At 44.4% G+C, this 21,736-nt stretch overlaps 1 long non-coding RNA gene across 4 annotated transcripts in view; it reads left to right on the forward strand.

The window, feature by feature from the left end:
- LOC138566039 (uncharacterized) overlaps window positions 1-21,736 on the forward strand; it is a 54,004-nt gene that overhangs the window by 17,259 nt on the left and 15,009 nt on the right. For 3 of the 4 annotated variants that reach the window (XR_011301805.1, XR_011301806.1, XR_011301804.1), the window contains exons 3-4: window positions 4,667-4,786; window positions 5,436-5,670. This is a non-coding gene — a long non-coding RNA (uncharacterized lncRNA). The remainder of the gene's footprint in view (window positions 1-4,666; window positions 4,787-5,435; window positions 5,671-21,736) is intronic. The other variant, XR_011301807.1, reaches the window with a different exon arrangement.

The raw sequence follows: 21,736 nt of genomic DNA on the forward strand, positions 1-21,736 counted from the left end.
TGACGTGTATATGTCGTGGCATTATGCGGTCTGCAGGGGGCCGTCCAGCGTGAGGGGGGATGCTTGGCAGGAGACACGGGGTCTGGAGGTAGACATGGGAACAACAACCCATGCTCTATAGACCACTTTGAAGTGTACATGGTCTTTGGCACCTCTTGGCCTTTATCGCTCCCTGACAGCTCCACTTGCCAGCACAAGTACCCCGGTGCGAACTGCCTTTGATAGGGCGGGGGGTGGATCGGGGCGGTGGTCGTGCAGACAAGACACAGGAAGACTCGTGAATGGAGACACACTTATGTGGATTGCAGGGGGCCGTCCAGCGTGAGGGGGGATGCTTGGCAGGAGACACGGGGTCTGGAGGTAGACATGGGAACAACAACCCATGCTCTATAGACCACTTTGAAGTGTACATGGTCTTTGGCACCTCTTGGCCTTTATCGCTCCCTGACAGCTCCACTTGCCAGCACAAGTACCCCGGTGCGAACTGCCTTTGATAGGGCGGGGGGTGGATCGGGGCGGTGGTCGTGCAGACAAGACCCGTTTGCCGCAGGGCCTCACCAAGGAGAGGCCATCTAACTGAATGTAAGAGGATGGCTGCAGGATCTACTACATGGAATGCAGGGGGGTGAGTTTATAAATACCTCACCCTCCCAGGAGAATATACACTAGATTCATTTAAAAAATCAAAACAACCATTGTTAAAATATATGTTGGGCTTTATTTTAGATTTTAATTAAACATAAATAATAAACATTACACATTGTAAAGTTGAGGTTGCAGCACATCGAGGGAAAATCCGCGGTATTGTCCACTGTCACTGGGGAAATGTTGTCTAATGGCAAGTACCGCACAGGCAGGTATTACTCTCCGAACGCGGTGTCCGAGCCTCCCGTGAAGCCACCAAGTGAAGCAACGATAGGCCACCAGCCTGTACCACCTGTGAAAAAAAAAGATGCAAACTGTATTAAACTGACCAAACTTTCTTATCAATGTCGATTCAGGTAACACATGTCATTTTTCTTAGAAAAAAATTATATCTAGAAAATGCACTATATGGAACAAATTTACATGCGTTCGAATGATATGTAAATGTAATTTTATATGTGGGAGACGACCATGAAATAGTGGTGGCATTACTGACATCACAAACAGAGTATACTTACTCGTTACTCGGATTACGCGGACGAACAGTGCCGCGAAGTTCGTGCATAAGCACCATCATCATCCTCAACACGGTCCGTGAGAGGCAGGCTTCCCTGAACTCTGGCAGCTCGGTGATGCATTGCGGACTTTGCTCGCCTTCCTGCAGACTTTGCTCGCTTTCCGAAATGTAGGCCAAGCACCCGGAATTTTCACGGCAGCAGCAGTTCTCCTCCTCAGTTGGCATTAGCTCGCACCGATTGCACGTGCACCAGGTGGAGACGCCGTCCATGCGACATGGTCCAGGCTCTTCATCCGTTGACTGGTCCTCCCAACTGCCGTCCGAATCCCCATCGTTTTCGCGTGCTTGACTTTCCAGTAGTTCTTCCTCGGTGTACTCGGGCTCGTACATATACGGCATTATTGTGGCCATTGTGCGGTAAAGATAGTAAAATAATTTACAGAGATGGTACAGGTGTTCACACGGGCTACAAGCGGCGAAGGTAGCTGACCAGAGCACTGAAACGAGTCACAGAATACTCAAAGTAACACAGAGAGAGGAATGGAATCGAAAATCTGCTGCTGTGTGTTGTGAAACGGTCTGTTTATACTTATTGGGGAAAGAGGCGTCCTGCCATTTCCATGGCAACACGTCAATAGCTGAGGCGCAGCGATTGTTGACACGAGACGTGCTTGAAATGGGCAGTACGCGTCTGCTGATGTCAGGCTCAGGGGCGGGGGATTTGATTTAGTGCCGCAAAGGCAGGTGAGCCAGGTCGATGCGGCGGAATGATAGGATTATCACAAAATGGAGGCTGATTTCGAGTGCGATAATGGGCGAAAAGTCGGGTAAGGTCCATAGGAAAGTTTCCTACGATCTACCGATTTATGCTTACAAACACATGGCCGACCCGTAGGGACAATAAAAAAAAAGTCCCGGAACTCTCCTTTAAGGTTATTTTTCTCTCTTCTGATTTACTATGTCTTGTCTAACTAGCAGCTACATATGTCTTGCATGCATCCCTGATCAAACGCTCCTTCTAACATTTTTCATTTAACCCTAATTTGTGTTCTGTTTTGTTCACCCATTCTCCCCCAACTCACTCTCTCCTTTCTTCTCTTTCCCTTTCCTCCCACAGACCGCAGCCTGGTTTTAACACCCTGGGCTGGGTTACAATTCTCTCACCAACGCTATTCAGTGCTTTAAGACCACTACGGTGATGACTCGTGCAGTATAAAAGCTAAATAACATAAAGTGGCTCAACTACCCCTTTTATTTCACATGTCACCTCAGTCTCATATCCTTGTCTCTCTGACAGTATATGATGGCACCATCCATTCCCCTATAACGCCCTGGGTCATTGCAAAGTTAAGGTTTATCCACTTTACTAATTCTTCTGTAGTTGCTCTTAACCGGCCAGCTGCTGAGCCAAGGACAATTTCTTCTAACCATGGTTACCAAGCACTTCTTGATCTTTGTGTTCTATTGCAGTATGCCAAAGTGTTAGCTTTGTAATCTGAGCTCATTAGTAGTTGGTAATTCGCGCTCTGAAACACTTGTGTATGGGCGCGATACAAATAAAAATAAAATATCATATAATTCCTCCATCTTTGACTGCTTAATGTACCCTTTGCTTACTTTGTTATTTTGAAGAGCCTTCCATTTAGGGTGGCTCCTGCATTACTGCAGTGGTTCCCTTCCGTTGCTCTTAATATAAGCCTAGCTTCATTCTGGCATTAGAGATGAGTCGATGCCAAGTGGTTTGGCAGTCTGCAGTCCTTACTTAAAGCATCTGCTTTGTATCATTAAATGATCCATACAGACTTTTAATAATCAATGTAAATATTGCTTTAGACTTTATATCCAGAATACTATCAATTTGCACCTGCAATGGATGCAGCAGCCAATCAAGTTGCCTATAACGCAGGTATTTGTCACGGGTGAAATCACGCGGTTCAAGCGGTCAGAGAGAAGCTTACAAACTACCAGTGGATCTTCATCTCCATTCTGCCACACAACCCCCAAAAGTTAAAGAAAAAATAATACAAATAAACACGCTTGCCACCTCTGTACCCCTTTACTGCAGGCCACCTCTGTATCTTTTCTGTCTGCTATAGACAAGAGCTTAGCATCTTTTCCCTCTTTTGATGGTGACCATTTTGTTTGTGACCTTGTTTGGGCGGTAACATTTGCCCTCCCTACACAAGACATTGCACCATTCTTGCTGGGTTGCCAATGCTTATAATTACCTAGATGGCTGGCCGTTTCGTCACCTATCTGAGGCCTGCACAAAGTTGGCACTAAGCAGGTTGGAGAGGTACATAGTGCATATTATCTGTCCCGATGATCGTACTGTAAAATTGGTTACATTTTTGCCTTTTTGCTTCAAAACCAATTTTTACCACAAGCCCCAGCACACTGATACATTGTGCCCTCTTAAGATTAGCTCCAGTGAAAGGCCTCCATAGATGTGGCAGTTGCTCTGTGTGCCAATCCACATTGCAAATTACCATCTTTCAAGTGGTGAGGAAAAAGATGGCCACTTTACGAACTGCAAGATGTGATCATATGCCCATGTGACAAATATTACATTATAATATTACGTTGGCAAAACTAAATGGCCAGTCCACACTCATATAAATGAGCCCAAATCAAGAATTCGGAACAAGGTGATAACAGCGCCTTTGGTGGCACATTGTTGCGAGCATCAACATACACCTGACGTCAGTGGTTGTTATTAAGAAGATTGTGGCTTACAGAGGTGGGTCCTTAGATGTCCTTATCGAAGCATGAACAAAATTGATTCTACCAGTTAAAATCGCACTTAGAGGGTCTGAATGGTCAGCTCATTTGGGCATTAATGATCTGATTGACCATCTTATATTTGACTGATTATGACCCCTGATGTATGTTAGTTTAGTGAACTGTACAGCAATATCATCATCAATCGGACTGCTAGATGCCCTTAGTACATTACTAGTTTGACTTACTATGCACAGATATAACATTATAGATCCATTATGTAACCTGGTCTCCTGCATTTATGTGGTCATCTGAAATTTGAAAGTTGTTGTCTAGAACATGTAACCTTTTCCTTGTGCCAAGACATTAGCTTTGCACATTGAACAAGCCTTGCATTTCCAAGATGGCCAAAATGATACCAATGCCTTTTCTGGCTGTTACGGATGAGGTAAACGTGAACTTTCCAGATAATGTTTTAATGATTTTTAATGTGTGTTTATATGTGTTACTGTCTGTGTTTATGTTCTGATAGATTTGTATGTATATCAACTTGGATTTTATCCAAATCTATATGTTGTCATCAAAGAAATAAAATATTTTTAAGATCATGGTTGTGAGAATGGTGTGTTAACAGAAAGAAATTATTTGGGTGACTGTGTCCCCAAAATAGACAAATTCCGTTATTAACTATGTGCTTATAACTGAAATGTGTTAGCCACGTGGCTTCTATTATGAAGATGCTGTGATTTCATATATGTATTCCCTGGTCTTTGTAATTTCCAGGGACTCCGGTGTATGTTTTCAGCACACTGATTCTACAGGGCTTCTACAAGTGGAGACTTCAAAAAGCAGCATCTCAAGCTCCCTCCAAGAGCACATCTTCGGAAAATAGAGGGACACGATGTAAGTGACATCAGCAATAGGATGCTCTTTTAAGTTTAATTTGAGATGCATTTGGACACCGTATATGGGGGTGAAAGGCTCTGCCAAAGGACACATTCCATTTGGAATAAAAATAAACTGGCAATAGTGGACATAAACCAAAGTGGATAGAATCGTTTTTTCTTTTGGGGGGTGGGGCATCCAGAGCAAAGGAGGGACGCCGCCAACAGATGATACTGAATATTATGAGGGAGTAGGAGATTTATTTTATGTGGTGGATCGGGAAGTAAGCCACGCAGGGGGTGCTGGGCTGGACTAAACGCAGTGGATTGTTTCATCGCAGATGGCTACATTCAGTTTGAGATTTGGATTTCTAAGGGATATTTGCATCCCAGGGTCTGTGGCATCCCCAACTAGTTTTTCCAGATTATGCCTCCTCTAGTGTCTCACTAACTGTCCCTCCACGCTTTAGCCCAGTCACTTATCGACTGAATCATAACCATTCGGGTGCCAGAACGCCCATAGGCCATTCTTGATTAACGCCACAGACAGCCCAGCACTACATAGTAATGCCTTACGTATTTGATGCATGGACATTGGCTGTTAAATGGCAGTATCTTGTACACATGATGCAAGCTAATAGAAGATATTTTCCTTTTCTCCTCAATAGGTTCATCTGACAAGTAATATGCCAACCACTTCTGCTCGAGCAGAGGTGAACCACAAAGCATTTTATTATCAGATAAGTTACTATTATTTTTCCCGGATTTTAATTGCATTGCTATGTTACTGCTTTTGTACACCATGTCCTGATGCATAAGAATAGCTGTTATTTATTTATTTTCCATGTAGGTTAAATGGACCTGACAAACAAGTATGCAGTTTTATGGAACTTCAATGACTTGGTGAGTTAAACGTGCCCAATTCTTGGGAGTCATTTTCCCCAATTCAAATACAGTATTTCAATAAAAAAATTGTGGGGCATCCAATCTAGCAACCCTGAAGGCAATTCTCCTTATACGCTCAGCTTTCCATCCATCATTTTATTCTCATGTATCGATGCACAAGGCTGAGCATTCACCTACCCATCCATGCACCCACCTGTAGAGTCATTCACCACCAATGTGGCCATCCACTCACTTCAACCAATCTTCTACCCACCCACACACGGACCATCCTGTCCCCCTTCTTGGGTCAGGAAAATAGGACAGTATAGCCTGATTTGGGATTGTTGTCCCAGTGTGACTCTGTGCAGACTCTATTTGCATGAATGCAGGCATGGTATGGGTGATTGTCTTTGTATGCAGGCATCCCTTGCTTTGTTGCCAGTTTGAAAATATGGTTTTGTGTTTTTGATTTACAGAGGCGCCTGTTTGTATGGGGTACTAGCTCTCTCTGTCCTTACAGTCTCAGCAGATGAGAGCAGTAGAAGCTCTGCAAAGGTACAGCCGGCACATGACAGCGAACTAGGTGCTAACAGGACGATATGAATATTTCGCTCGTTGTAGAAAGAAATAACTTTGATCTGTCGTTGTCTGCCTGGACACCCAAGTAGGGTGCAGTGAACAGCCAGCACTCAACATTTGGCTTTTGTGACAGCACCATGTGAGTGCTGTGGCCCTGAAGAAAGTGGTATATCCATCACACCACTGAAACCGGTAGGCCTGTTGAAACAAAGGACACGTTATGCAGTCCAGAGGTTGTCGCAAGTTAATCCTTCTCACTTGTGTGAGAGAGATACAAAGCCTTGATAATGCCTCCACATGTAATTTTCTGTTTAGGGCATTAAGAAGCAGAACTCCTAAATTAAAGAGTTTTGTTCCATTTTTAAATTTGTTTTTATAGTAGCCAATCCAGGGAAAAGAATAATTAATTATATTTCACCTGCACGGCTTAATGCATGTACTTGGGGCAAACTGCCATGGGTTGTGCATTTTAGATGTGATCAAAACAATAGTGATTGTGCCCAGCTAGGTATAGGGCAAGTCTCTTTTCCATCCCCTAACCTTAGATAAGTGGCTCACCAGCTTTGTCTAGGGCGAGTCGCCACAATGGGGAACAGATAGATTGTTGGAGGGCAAACAGTTCAGAGTTACACTATGGGTAACTTTAAAAAGGTAAAGAAAATAAATCGATGACCTAACACTGTTTATGTGAAAAAATATTGGGTGTGTTGTTCGGCATAATACCCACCATGAGTACTTATAAGTGTTTCTGCCGCATAAACACAACACCCTGATAGAGTTGGAGGGGGTCAAGAAGTCCATGAATTTCTGGATGCGATTGCCCCATCGTTAATGGGTGGGGCTGCATTACTAAAAATGGTAGTGTTACCCAGACTTGTTACATTATTTTGTGAACATTCCATATATCTTCAAGCCCTTCTTTGGCCTGCTAGACACAGAGTGCAGACTATTGTTATGGCATAATAGACACTGTAGGTTGGTCTTAAAAACTCTCAATTTGAACTTTACTTTTTGCGGTTTGTAGGGGGCTGGCTGGCAGATGAATCGACACTTGACACACACCTGCTGCAACCTGCAAACCGTATTATCTGAAAGAGATGCTGTGGGTAGAAACCCCCAATTTAGGACAACCATACCTAGTGACGTTAGGCATTCAGCAGTGGCAGAGAGCCTGTAAGATAGCCAAAGGACACTGTTTCCTCACAGATTCCCCTGGCGGCAGCACTGTCGGATGGACGGCAATTACAATCTGGTAAACGCAAACTCTGGGAATCCTCGGGGTTGGTCACGATTGGGGACCTGTTGAAAATTACACATTGATGGACTTCCAGGCGCTGAAGGAACTCATAGGTATCCATGAGGGTTAGTACTTATTATGATTTGTGAATAGAAAACCATGCACAATGCCTTAAAAGCCATACTCGATATTTCAGAAGAGGGGCATACCGTATACAGACTTTATGACCTGTTTCTTTCTAAATATTTCTCAAGTGCATTGAAAGTAAGACTGAGTTGAGAGATAGACTTGGGGAAAGTCCTTCACGGATGCAGAGTGGCAGAAAGTAATCGGGTATCGTAAAAATGTTTCTAGAAATGGTAAGCTATAATTCTGCAACTGTACATAACACATAGAGCTTACTTAACACCTTGAAAGAGTGCCCGTTTTAAGGGTGCAAACAACATTGCCCTGGATGTAACGAGGAGAATGTGGGGATGGTGCATATGTTCTGGGCTTGCTCAGAAATGCAACTATACTGGAGGGAAATTGCAAGTAGACTGTCCAAGGGTGATATAATTTTGAATGTCCAATCCCCTGTGCCCTGTCTGTTGGGCATTTTCCCAAGTCCCAAAGATAGACAATATATGAGTAGAATGAAGGACCTGGCTTTTGTATTGGCCAAGCATAGGATAGCAATGGATTGGAAATTCCTGAAAGGCCCTGCGGTAGAGATGTGGTGGAAAGACCTACAAAAATGGACACTAGCAGAAACGACGGTGTAGCAAAAGGCAGCCACCCAATATACAAACGTCCTATGTGATGATATAGGGTCTTTGAAAGAGCTGACACATTTCGCACCGAGGAGCACTGGCACTGTGAGCCATGAAACTGCATATTGCCCTGATTACATACAAAATGTAATATTTAAATAAGGAGAGTATAAGCATCGGAGACTAATAAAGGCCGCTTGAGATGTTTGGGCGGGAGGGAAGGGGTGGGAACTAACATACTGATTGCAAGACAAGAGCACATAAAATTGAGCCATGGTGGCAAGGTTCCTAAAAGATTTATATTGAAATATTAAGACCTGTTGTGTACGTTGGCGTTTGTTTTAACTTTAGGAGGCTTTTGGTTGTTGGTGTCAGAAAACGAGGTACTGCTCTCTATTTGATGTGTGGCTTCCCAGCGTTTCCAGAGTACTAGAAAAAACATCTGCTTTGGCCTATTGAATGTCTATAATGTTGTGGGGGGGGGATCCAATATTAGAGGCTCATACAAGCTCCTGAATTTCTTTAATGTATAAAATGGAGGTGATGCTTTGCTACAGTGGCTTAAATGAAGCAGCTGAAGTCACTCAATAGTATAACCTTGTATTCTTGCGTGGTACTGACATCACACATATCATTCATGATATAAGGTTGAGAGTGAAAAAAAGGGCCAGTTAAGGTTAGAGGACTGTGTTGTGTAGGCACAGGCTTTGCATATTCCTTCGCGTTTTTTCAAGGCTGGTGTGCAGTTTTACAAGGTTTATTTGGTCCGTATTTGTCAGCAGTCTTTTGGCTAGAGAAACATGCTGTCCAATCGACTGCTGTTTTCACTTTGTTTTTTATTTTAAAATGTATTAATGATATGTATAAGTACAATAAATCTCATGAATTATGATATATTCAGACTTCATGTGCTTCCTTTAAGACACTAAAACAAAGCTTCACCTCTGCTTTTACAGTACGAGATTCAGAAGCTTGAGCAATGCTAGCCACTAATACTCTATCCTCCAGCACACCCTATTGCCATTCAGCTTTAGAAACCAGTTGAACCAGCCTTCACTGCAAGGAGATCACATTTTGAACATTGTCTAACAAGTCCCAGGATAGGCTTCTGTGAAAGGCCCAAAGGTGGGATCAGGTCTCTGTTCAAGACCGTTCTGAAACCCCTGGATCCAGAGGCAAAGGCCCAACTATCTAGGGTAATGTCAGGAGGTGTGGTGGGACCTGTTTGAATTTTTGATCCAGCATCTGGAAAGACCCCTTCTTAGATTCCTGAGATGGGTATGGGCTAGAATTCACACCCCTTCCTCCGCCAGGACCTCTAGTTGTGACTTGTCCTTTAAATTTGATCTCTAATGAAGCGACACATCACGTCGCTCCTGCTCCCTGCTCCTTGGAAGTGGTGCAAAGAGCTACTAGTCAGTTTTTGTGTACAGAAGGCAACACACCACAGGGTTTTAAAATTGTTTCACGCCTCTGGGATATCTATTTCTCCAGCTTGCTTTAGTAGGGAGATGTTGCAGTGGATTATTGTACCTCTCCTTCCGAAGAGGTCCAACTGACCTCATTAGATCCTTCAGGTCCAAATTCACCCTCGTCACCAGTGTTTGTTAAGATTCACAGACAGACACAGACCTTCCTGTGTTGGCCAGCTCCCAGAGTTTTTACAAAGATGTTGGCCCATCTAATGGCTTTCCTTCTTGAAAAGGGGGTTGCAGTCTTCCCATACCTGGATCACTAGCTGGTGTCCACTCAGCCCCCTACATCTTCATGAATTAACTTTACAGTGGGATTTCCTTGCTCCCTGATCACCTTTTTCCAACTCTGGATCTTACTTTCATAGTGATCCAGTTTTGAACAGATCAAGATCTGGTATTTCCTTTTGAAGAAATCATGTTCTCACTCAGATCAGTGGTTCAGGTGTTTGATCTCCAGATGCCCTTGGCAAGGTAATGACCCACGCTTCAGGGGCTGATGTAGCATTCTTCTTTAGGGACCAAACTTTACCTAGATCCTCCAAGGATGTACCTCCATGGTTACTAGATTTCTCAAGACCAGGCCTTTGAGGTCCTTGCTCTAGTGACTAATGAGATGAGGTTAGTCTTCAGTTGGTGGCTAGATCTGTTAAATCATATCAAGGGAATCTCTCCCCCCCCCCCCCCCCCCAGCCCCACCTCAAAAGGTTATCATGACCAATGTCGGTCCATGGGGTTGGTGTGCATTCTTGGATTTGAACAAGCTTAAAGAAAAGTGTTTTTTTTTAGAGGGACACTCGTCTCATTGGAAGGGGTTACTGAAATATTTGGATCTCTTTGAGTCTGGTTCCCTGGTTCAGGGAGATGTGACCTTTATCAGTATAGACATAGACAGTTCGGTAGCCATGATTTATAGAAACGGAAAGGGGTGTCTGGATCCAAGGCTTCCTCAGATCTGGTTTGGCAGCTGGGATATTGGGTTGAGAGGTTTTTTCTCTGTTTCTGAGCTCCATATCCGAGGCAACTCCAAAAAAGAAAGATTGAGCTGGGTATTTCCTTCTAAGAATCTACCTCCCCACAGATTTTCAGGGAGAGTTGCCAAATGTTTGGCTTTCCAAGGCTACGTCTATTTGCCTCCAGGGAAAATGCTCAGGTCAGGCTCTTCTGCTCCCGGTCCTCTAGCTTGGATGTGGGACGCTTTGTTTATTCTCTGGCGCAGCGTCCTGCTTTATGCCTTTGATCTTTACCCTGATCCTGGGGGTTCTTGCAAGAAGGTTCAAGAGGTGGGCCAATTGATGAATCATGTTGCTCCCTTTTGGACCAAGAGGAGGCAATTTCCACCCATTCATCTAATGTCTGTGACCCTTCAATGCATTCTTCTCCTTTGACCCATTCAATCCCTCGGTGAGGTGACTTCTGTATCCTTCTCTTGACTAACAGTTTGGATGTTGTGCAGGGGCATTTGCTATGGTAAGTGGCTCTCCAGTGGAGTAGCAGCTTCCTTTCTCCACTCAATTAAGCCAGCTATGAGGTCTTCATGTATTAAGCAATGGAAGGGGGGCATGCGTGTAGCCTCGTAGCTTAGGTTCTGTTCCTAATAGCATGCGGTTTCTTCTGGATGATTTTGATATGGGCTTGTCGGTCTTCTCCCTTAAAAGCCAGTGATGGTGATCTTCAGGGCTTTTATAGAATGCTGCGGGGCTCTCAAGGAAGCGTTTTCATGTGTCCCCCATCTTCCAAAGAGTTTCCTTTTGGCAAGATCCTCTTCTCTGATCTTCCTTTAGGCTTACAATCTCATGGAGGACCTTTTGAGCCTCCAGATTAGATTGACAATTTATTCTGTTTTTTTTTTGATGGTTTATCCTTGGTGCCCGTCATATTGGCCTTGGACATTGGGGGCTCAGAGCCACTTGTGTTTAGTCCAGCACAAGGCCTTGTCGTCTTTTCATAGATTTGAGTAGATGATCTAGCCTGCTGTTTATTCTCCTTCATCCTCTGCAGAGGCAGAATCCTTAATCTTTTAAAAGTCTATAAAAGAATGTTTATGTGCGTAAAGAGGACAACTTCATTAAACAAATATCAGTTGCTCTGTCGCCTCCAGCATGGCAGACATTAGAAATGCTTCTGGAGTTAGCCCAGGTTGATGGCTCAGTTCCTTTAGCATAATTGCTAGCCTATTCACACTTTCATTAGAGAATTTAGGTCCAGTTTTCTTGTAGGACACCCATTTGGGCTTCCACTCATATGGTAGTGTCACATTAGCAGGAGTGGGGGTAGTTTGAAATCAATAGACAAGTAACTGATGACATCTTTGATTCCTGTGCCATGAACTATATAACATGTTCATGGGTGTTGCAGAGATCTGGTGTCTGTCTTTGTTGGGTTTTTCTTGGCCTAGGCACTTCAGCTTGGGTATTCCGCATAAGTAATAGTATGGGACAAACTGGTAAAGCATCAATTACTTTGACTAATCTCCATGGCTCCTACTCCCCAGCTAAGTTCTTCTGTTCTCCCGCCCCTTATCGTGTTGCAGACTTTGGAATGCTGGGAAAAAAGAGGAGGAGCTATGGGGCCAGAACCACTATGTCTGGTAATTAGTGGGGGCGGTTCTCTTCCCGGTTGTATCATGTCTAGACCTTACTGTGCAGGGATTGAATATGTATATTTTAGTCCTGTCTAGCAAGTTTGGGGTCACCAAAAGAGTAATGGACAAGGAATAGTAGGTCTAGAAGTACTGGAGATTAGAGATGTAATCCATGCATCCCTGATCGGTGGAGGATTTGTGCCGGAACAAGACAGAGCTCGACTCTGTCAAAAATTGTTTAGACGGAGCGGCGCTCTGTCTAGACTCCTGGCCCAATTCGCTCCTGTGCCATTGGGCTGTTTGCTTTTTCCTGGAAAAATGCTGCAGAGTCTGGACGGACCCCATGACAGATGTTAAGCACCGAGAACTGGGACACTGCCACTGCACTAAGCACTGCTTGGCTGGCCCAATTCAAACACAATGATTGGCTGTTTGCTAATCTTTATGATGTGCCAGAAGCTGACGAGCAGCTTTAGCTTCCAATCATAAGGAGGTATAGAAGCAGCCAATCATGTTTGAGGAAGTGAATTGCCGTAGCCATCTTAGAGTAATTGGCCCTGCCGTGCCAACTGCTGCGTCTTCCATAGCTCCTGCTACTTTAGGTAAGAAAATATTGTGCTTATGTTTCCAATTTTAATGGACAGTGTAAGAATTATTTTCTTACCGCTGGTGCTCGCAATGATTATTTTCCTTAGGAAGAAAGGAAAATAACCCTTCTGCGCACCAGCGTCCCCTCGCCTTTATATTTACAAAACAATACACAGGCGAGGAGAGGGTTTACATGAAAGCGCTAAACAAGCGCTTTCATGTTAACCCTCTCCTCGCCTTTATAGTGTTTTGTAAATCCATTTAACGGATGCCAGCGCTCGCACAAATTATTTGAGTTCACAGTGCGTTCTGCATTGCACCTGGGAAGGCGCAAAGATTAAGCCTCAGAAAGGCGACCTTCTTTAAAAATGATCCTTAAGTGCAGACATGTTTTATCACCGACCGTCTGATGCTTGCTTCTGAAGCATTCATGAGGGTATTTTTCAGATGCAGGTTTCTCATAACGATAAACCCAATGGTTACAAGTTTTCCCACGTGAGTAATTCCGCCTCGTTCAGCGCAATAGCAGATTTTTCAACACTTTCATGTATACCGGTTGGGACACCAGTCATGTACATGTGAAATTGTGGATATTCTTATGTTCCAATAATACTCTTTCCTTTTATGCAAATCGCCAGCAGGATTGGATTCTATGAAGACACACTGTATTGTGACCTGGAAAGGGGCCACGCCTATCGGTCACACACCCCGCCCCTCCTCCCCACAACCCCGACTCTCCAACGATGAGAGGGTTCCCCCAATACATTCTTTCCATTTCCAGCAGTGTCCCTGATGACATGTCAGAGAGGAAAACCAAGATAGAGAAACTGTGAGACCGCAGGCAATCAAAAGAAAATGCCAACTGTCTATCTCGCAAGGCAAAAAAGTTTACCCTTAAGTTTTGTAGTCCACAAAGACGTTCTTAAATTCTAACCTACCCAAACCCCAACTTTCCATGTTGCCTGTCACACATAGGCACTGATGGACTGCCATCATCACTCACACGTTGTCTGCTTTTTCTTCCTGAGTACAAAGGCCCACTCAATCATAGATAGATGGATAGAGGGATAGTCGAGGCTTTAAGTTGGATGCTGTCTTGCAGCCCGATACCCGCAGGGTATTGAATTCCGACCCCACAAAGGGCTCTGCACATTCAGAAGATTTGCCCACGTCCTGCTGAGATACCTCTGCACAGCAGGAATTAACATCAGTGCTGGGGGCATTAAAATACAAAAAGGGATTAACTGAACATATTACCAATTCACTTACGACTGGCAACTACTGCTAGAAGGAAACACTTTGTTTTGATAAAACACCTTTTTGGTTTTGGCAAATTTTGGTGGCGCTTGAGCCATTGCTACAGAAGAGAGAGAGGGACTGGGGGTTCCGAACTGAGAATATCTGGTTGGCGTAGCAATGGGCAATTCCTTGGCATGGAATTGCAAATCACTGAAATCTTTTTCCAAACTTCTTGGTCATTCTAACCAATGAGAATCTCCCTAACAATAGTTGTTCCAATAGCTTTGTAACGGCTTTCCATTTCCCAGTTGTGCAGTAATTTCATATTGGGATATTTATTGCTGACAATTGGGGTATTTGTGGGTACTTTTGATTGCAGATCGTTTTTTTTGTACTCCTGAGACTCTTTCTACAACCGCCCAGCCATCCCATGCCCACTCTCCCTACCCCTCACCCTCTCTATCCTCACCCATGCCACTCCCACTAACTCACTACACCCCCATTACGTGTGCTGGTGGGTGTTTGGTTGGGCTATTTTGGACTACTTTAGATAAGTCCTCCCAGGGCTGCTTTTGTTGATGTTTTTGCCCTTTCACGTTATCCCCTGCCTCTCTACCCCAACCCACCCCCACTCTCTACACCTACGCGCCCTACTACAACAGTCCCTACTGCACCCACTCTCTCTACAACCAACCACCCTACCCCACTCCCTCTACCCCTTCCACCCACCTGACCCACACACCCTCTACCCCCACACTTTCTACCCCAAACTCTCACCCTCACCCACCCACCCTACCTCAATCTTCTCTACCCCTCTCTATCTCCACCCTTTCCCTACTCTCTGTCTACCATACCCTAACCCCACTCTTTATACCCGAACTACGCAACATACCCCCACCCTCTCCAGCCCCCACCCTCTCTAACCCCACCAACTCATCGTACCTCAACCCACCGTCCCTAATCCCACTCTCTCTACCCTAATCCCACTCTCTACTGCCACACACCTACGATTCCACCCTCTCTAACCTCATCCCCACCTTACTTCCACTCTCTACCCGCACACCCTACCTCCACTCCCTCTACCCTAACCAACCCACCTTACCTTCACACTCTGTACCCTCATCCACCGTACTGCCACTCTCTACCCCATTCGCCCGCCGTACCTCAACTCTCAACGCCCCCCGGACCTCCAATTTTTAGGGGAGGGAGGTGGTATGGAACAGTAAGGGCTGGACCAAATTTCTGTTTTGTTGAAGCAGATCTGTGACTTGCGTGTTGGGCACACATCTGTGAGGGAGGCAGAGTATTGTCTTCAGCTGTCTGTTTTACAGGGTTTGGATCCTGTATTGAAATATTTGATTGTCCTGGTTACATTATCGAGGGTGATAACATGAGTCCCACCTTGAATTTACTTAATCTCCCAGCACATTCAGTGCCCCACACCAAAGAGCTGACAACCCTGGTCTAAAACAATGACTTTAGAGACCATCCTGGAATAATCTGATCGTCATGGAACTACATTAAAAGTAATTCTCATATTAGATGTCACTACACTGTTAAAGCCATCAGCAAATGTCTCAGAATTCTGGGTGATGATGTGGGGATGAGCTTAGTGTAAAGATTGGAGGGGGTGTATCGCTACTTCTGCCCTCTATATGGCAGGGTCGCAGCACAGAGCACCCCCCCCCCCAAGGTACTCTATATGGTAGCTATGGACGAGCAGCCAAGGCTTAAGCTCTCGGGAGGTGATGTATGCTGGTTCTTAAGTACAGTGAGTCCCCAATCCCCCACAAAGGATTGTCAACACACTATGTTATGTGCTGAGACAGTTCTTTATATAAAAAATAAGGTTCAGAGATATATACACAATAACACACTTTGTACTCTGGTAATTCTATGACAAATCTATACAATTCTATGTGGTACCACACTTAGACATTAGATTCCTTGAAAATGCATCAACTGCTGGCAGTTATAATAGAGCATACAGATCCTTCAGTAAGCTGTATCAGCATAGATAATAAGGAAGGAAGGTAGGTTAAGCAATGGCAGAATGCTTTATTTGGATATAGATACACAATTCTGAGTGAGGATTCCACCCCTCCCCAACCCCTACCTGGGCAACCTGTAATGAAAGCGTTAACAAGCCCAGTCCCTAAATACTTAATAAGCCTTGCTTCTTGGTTTAAAAAGTTCAACCATCCCAATGTACCTGAAGTGTAAGAGTTTCTTCGGTATCCTTCGAGGGTGGACTCCCTTTTTAAAGCAGGAGCCTCGAGCCGCGAGAACCTCGAGGAAAAGTCGAACACTGGTGCGGATACAGCAGCTTCGACATTCGCAGTGTTCGTCGACAATCATTTCCTCGATGGTGGAAGTCCTTGGAAGATGAGGCATGCAGTAGACGTCGATGCAAAAGTGTTCGGTGTCACAAGTAAGACTTTGTGGACTTGAAAGACCTTTGGTGGTGATGGATGCAGGCCCAGCAGCGGGGGTCGCGGTCAGGGTTCCTCTGGCCTGACGGTGCTGCAGCCGCAGAATGTACCTCAGGGTAGCTTCGGGACACCACCACGGATCTCCACTCGGTCAGTGTCCTCGGGATGTCTTTGTCAGCTTCTGTTGGCGGGAAACCCACCAGCGGACTTTCCTCGGTAGCCAGCGACCTTGACTTTCTCCAGCGGGAGAAAGTGGTCAGCGGTGATGGCAATGGCGCCCTCTGTCAAATGTTCTTGGGCAAGGTGGAACTTTCTCGGCTCCGGGCATCTAGCAGCACAACGTCAAGGTATCCCCGCTTCTGGGCGACTTGTTTGCAAACGGCTTGCAGCAGTCACAGAGATCTTCCGAAACCCGGGCGACGTCAATGAACTTCGACCTTGATGTCCAGGCACTCGCTTCAGGATTCTCAGCGGTTCCCTTCTCCGGATGTCAGACTCGCAGCACTGGCTTCCTGGGTACCTTGATGAAGAACAGCAGTTTTTACAGGATGGTCCCTCATAGCTTGGGGAGAGGTCTCCTAGTCAGGTCCTCTCTCGGATCAGTCCTCGACAAAGTTAACTGCTTTTGGATTACATTGAAGGAAATGCAGCAGCCATCTCCTCCAGCTGGTTTTCCAAGAACAGCTTCAAGTTTCGACTTCAGCTTCTGAACAAATAGGTAAGTGAGAGGTCCATAGGACATACACATCTGTCCCTCATTCACTCAGGCTGAGCCAGGCTCAGTCAGCCAATCGCACAGAAGGGCATTCAGGCAGGCGGCCAATCGGGCTCACAGGCATTCAGGCCATTCACTTCACCCAGACACCCATAACAAGGAATGTGGATTGGGGCAAACACCCAGCGTTTCAGTACACTACACTCATGTCAGTTCCAGGCAGGGCTGTCTCATTCATTGTGTCCCACACACAGAAACCAGAAACCCATAAAATAGAATGCATATTGTTCACACATGTCACACAGGTCCCACCCCAAGTGTGTACCCAAAATATACAGTCACTGGGAAGGCTCCAGCCAGTTTGTCCTGCACTTCCCCACAATACCATATATGGTTCTTCCACCCAAACAGCCAGTCACCGGAAGGGACAGAGTCGGGGCTTCCCAGGACTTTGCAAAAACAATGTAACAGGCGATAGAAACCAAGACACCCCAGGGGCCACCTTGCCTTCTCTGAGGAATTCACGGATTCCTAAGGCAGGGCCTGGGTATCCCAAAATGGAGGATACTCTGAGATCCTGTCATATCAGCATGAAACTGCCACCAGGCCATACCCTGCTCTGTGGGCAACACACAGGTGCCCAAAAACATACAGTAGGGCCACAGGGTTGTATCCCCCCCACCCATGGGTGCCATAAGGGTATCCCAAGGGCCTCTGTTTACCACAACCAAAAAGAGGAAGAGCTGCACTGCCAGGGGTCCCAGCTTGGCTCTTGTGCAGAAAATAACACAGAACACACATAAGGGAGGACAAGGACAGGGAGGCCCTGTCCCTCCAATGCATTTCCAGCATCACGCTTAGGATGACTTGCTGCTTATGCCAACATCATCCCTATTTTAGAAAACTTTGTTCCTGATGATTTTAGGATGACTTGCTGATTACTTCAAGAGCATTGCCATGTTTGTCCCTGATGATTTGGGTATGATCTGCTGATTACTTCGGGAGCATCACCATGAAACATGTTTGTTCTTGATGATTTTGGCATGATTTAATGATTAATTCAGAGCATGAGAGTTTGCAGAATGATTGGCAGACTTATATTGATTGTCATTCAGCTTTTGCTATGTTGCACTTGTGCTGACTGATTTTAAAATGCTTTGCTAATTGCACATTTTTGGTATTCTTTTTTTTTTGTTGCATGTAAAAACCATAATATGGACATTATTTAAATTGGAACACTCGATGTAAATGTGTTAAACCATTCAACAGGAATCGCACTTAAAAAGCATATAATCCACAGAAATAGTTTTCTTTCAGTAGTAAGCAACTAAAGCATATGTAGGGAAATCATTTTAATTAGTTCATGCTGTTAAGTGACTTCAATTCAGTACTCCAACTAAGTCAGTGTCTAGTCTGGGATGCCCAATGAAGCCCTTATTTATATATTTTTATGACAAATTCATATATCTGGATGATAAACCCTTGTATAACGCCCCTCTCTTTGAATCCCCCTGACCTCACTGAGACAAGAAGTAGGTTTGTTTTGCAAATTAAAAGATTTATGTTACAAATTGAATAATATATATATATATATATATATATATATATCACTTATAAATAATTAATATTTGATAGCACACTTATGAATATGACAGTGATCAACAATGGATAATATTACACTAGCACACTTTTTTAATTACTTAGGAGTTGGTATAGAGAGGATAAAGTATCTGAGAATCCTTTTATGGTTTCAAGGAAATGAAATGATGGAAAAGAATGCAGCACATAAATAACTAAGATGGTTTCCACAAGAGATAATATGATCACTTTTTCTTTTGACAATTCACTGCCCCCCCCCCCCCCCCTATGCAATAATAAGGAGATGGAAGTAGAGCAGACAATTCTCAGGAATACAATCAAATGCAATACCAATTCAGTTCCCCCCTAGCAAGCTTAGAGCAACCGGTATGCTTTTAAAACATGCAGAAATACTTCTAATGTGATTAGTAATTAAGTGAAAATATGCTAAAAATGATTTTAATTCCCTATAGGAGATTCAGGGTAGGTGACCGCTACTTTGAGTTAGTTCAGGTCAACACTAGCAATGATTCATGAGGGATTATCAGGTTGAAAACGAATTTCAGTAATGGAAGCAAAAGACAGCGATTGTTTTTTTTTTAAATTTTTTTTTATTTATTTATATATTTTTTTTTACAGGTGGAGAAATTTGATTCAAATTGCAATTTGCGGCACCTTTTCCGAGTACATTCAGCGCGATTACGGAAAAACTATATAAGGAGTAGAAAGTCGCGATTCAAAAGATAGGGACGATTTTGTGGAGGTAGATTTTCAGAAATAAAATAATGACATTTAAACGGTTGCAACCTACGTGACACTCAACAGTAGGTCACTCATTTATTTAAACATTTCGATTTTAGTGGCTTTAAATCCAATTTCACTTAAGCTGCTGACGTCCACAGCTCAGCTAGTTTTGTTATGAACATTATTTTAGGCTCTTCATCTTTCCAGATTTTGTATGCACACAAGACTTCATTCTACCAGACGTCTGCTGGTGTTCAGCAAGATTTTTGAATACCTTGCGATGTTTGAAATAGGCATTTTGAGCTTGCATTCAGAGAAACAAAGTTGATTTCAAAGCCCTTTTTGAGCTAACAGGCACTGCTGTTTTTCCTTTGGCACCACGTTTCACTCATGGCGCTTCTGGCCCCTCACGCTCGCACTAGTGGGTGGCAGGTCAGGCAACCATTTTGGTGTGCACAAAAACTGCGTGGTTTTCCTGGATTCTGGCACAAATATGGGCTTTTCGGCGATCTTAGATTTTCTAAGCCCACGGCACCAAATGTTGCAGCATAATAACTTGAGCGTGGGTCAAGACACCTGACAATGCGCCCTGCCAAAACAAATCCACGTGTTTCACGACACATATTGGTATAGCTGGCCATGCAGCCAATCATGAACTAAGCCAAGTGTGTCCTATATTCTGCTGCTAACCACAAGTGGAGACCCTCAAGTCAAACCGACTTGCCAAAGTAAAATTCACCCACCACCACAACAAGTACACAAGGAAAGATGGTCCACACAATATATCTTGGTTAAACAATATCGTCTTTACATAAATGTTTCAATATAAATGAATCTCTACATCGCATGAAAACACCACACTATGTATAGGAACCTACACAGGGTCTCCAGAACATATGTACTTAATGGATGGTCCACCCGGTTTGATAAGTAACAATCCCCAGTGTGGCGAAGGTGCTCATTCCCCTATATACAATTGTAGACAATAATAAAGGACGCACCCCAGTAGGCAATGAGACCAGGAGAAAGGTTGTGAGGAAAGTCAAGTTTTATAAAGATAAATGCATGCGAGAGCGCTCTGACCAACAATACAGAATACAGTAAATTATATGCTTTAGGGCCGTCATTAGTGACGATTCTCTATAGGTACATCAAGTTGCATTGGGATTGGTGGAAAAGTTACAGTATGGCAGTATATGGGCCGGCTCCACATGATTGGCTGGTGCAGGGCTGTTACTTCGAGCAGCATGTGGTCAGCTGGGCTCATCTGGGTGGTGTGAAGGTCAGGTTGGTTCCACAAGAAGTGGTAATTCTGTCTAAGCTAAGCTAGATGCTATCTCCTGACATGCAATGAATAATACAGAATATAAACCATGTACTAGTATGTAGGGACACCTATAAATTGAAGACACATATTTACACATTCCGGCCTTAGGCCTTTGTAGTCATGAGGGGTACGAGGGTCATTCCCAGCAGGTGCGTTATCAGTGGGCTTGATCTAAGATGTATTTGCCATGGCGCCCCAGTGTTTGAGTGAGTGAATTGATAGGTGTTGGTTTTAGGTGGGATTTATGATGACATGGGACCAGTTATATTTGGGGCACTCTAGGGTGGCCAGTGGGGAAGGGTCACACTTCTGCTACATCAAAGAAACCCTGGAGGGGCAAAAGGTTGAACCAGCAATAACTTCCAAAGGTTGGGGTGAGAGGAGCAAGAGCAGGTTTGTGGAGATGAATGGGCCACAATTGAAATTCATCCCCGGTCACACACAGGGCAATGAGCTCAGAGGAAGGATAAAAGAATACAGTTTCTGTTTGCAACAATTCGTGCCAGAGCATACGTGAGAAAGAAGCTTGGGTAGCTCAGACACTGGAGGAGGAGGTGGGGGATATCTGTGTGCACGGTGTGCGGCGCTGTAAAAGGGGAGAGGAGGCTTCGCAGAGCTCGGGATGCGGCCTAGCCCAAAAATGGAGTTGAGTTATGCACAAAATGGAGTCCTAATGTGTCTTGCAATAGCCCCGCTTCCACTGTAACCAGGGAAGGGCAAGGAGGACGTCTTCCCACTATTGCATGAATATTAAGTCTCTTTTGTGCCAAATGTACAGGGGGGGCAAATTGACCCTTCCTCCCTTACAGTGTCATGGGTAAAACTTGAGATTATGTT

The sequence above is a fragment of the Ambystoma mexicanum genome, chromosome 2p, assembly GCF_040938575.1.
Source record: "Ambystoma mexicanum isolate Mex_15411 chromosome 2p, UKY_AmexF1_1, whole genome shotgun sequence".
NCBI lineage: Eukaryota > Metazoa > Chordata > Amphibia > Caudata > Ambystomatidae > Ambystoma > Ambystoma mexicanum.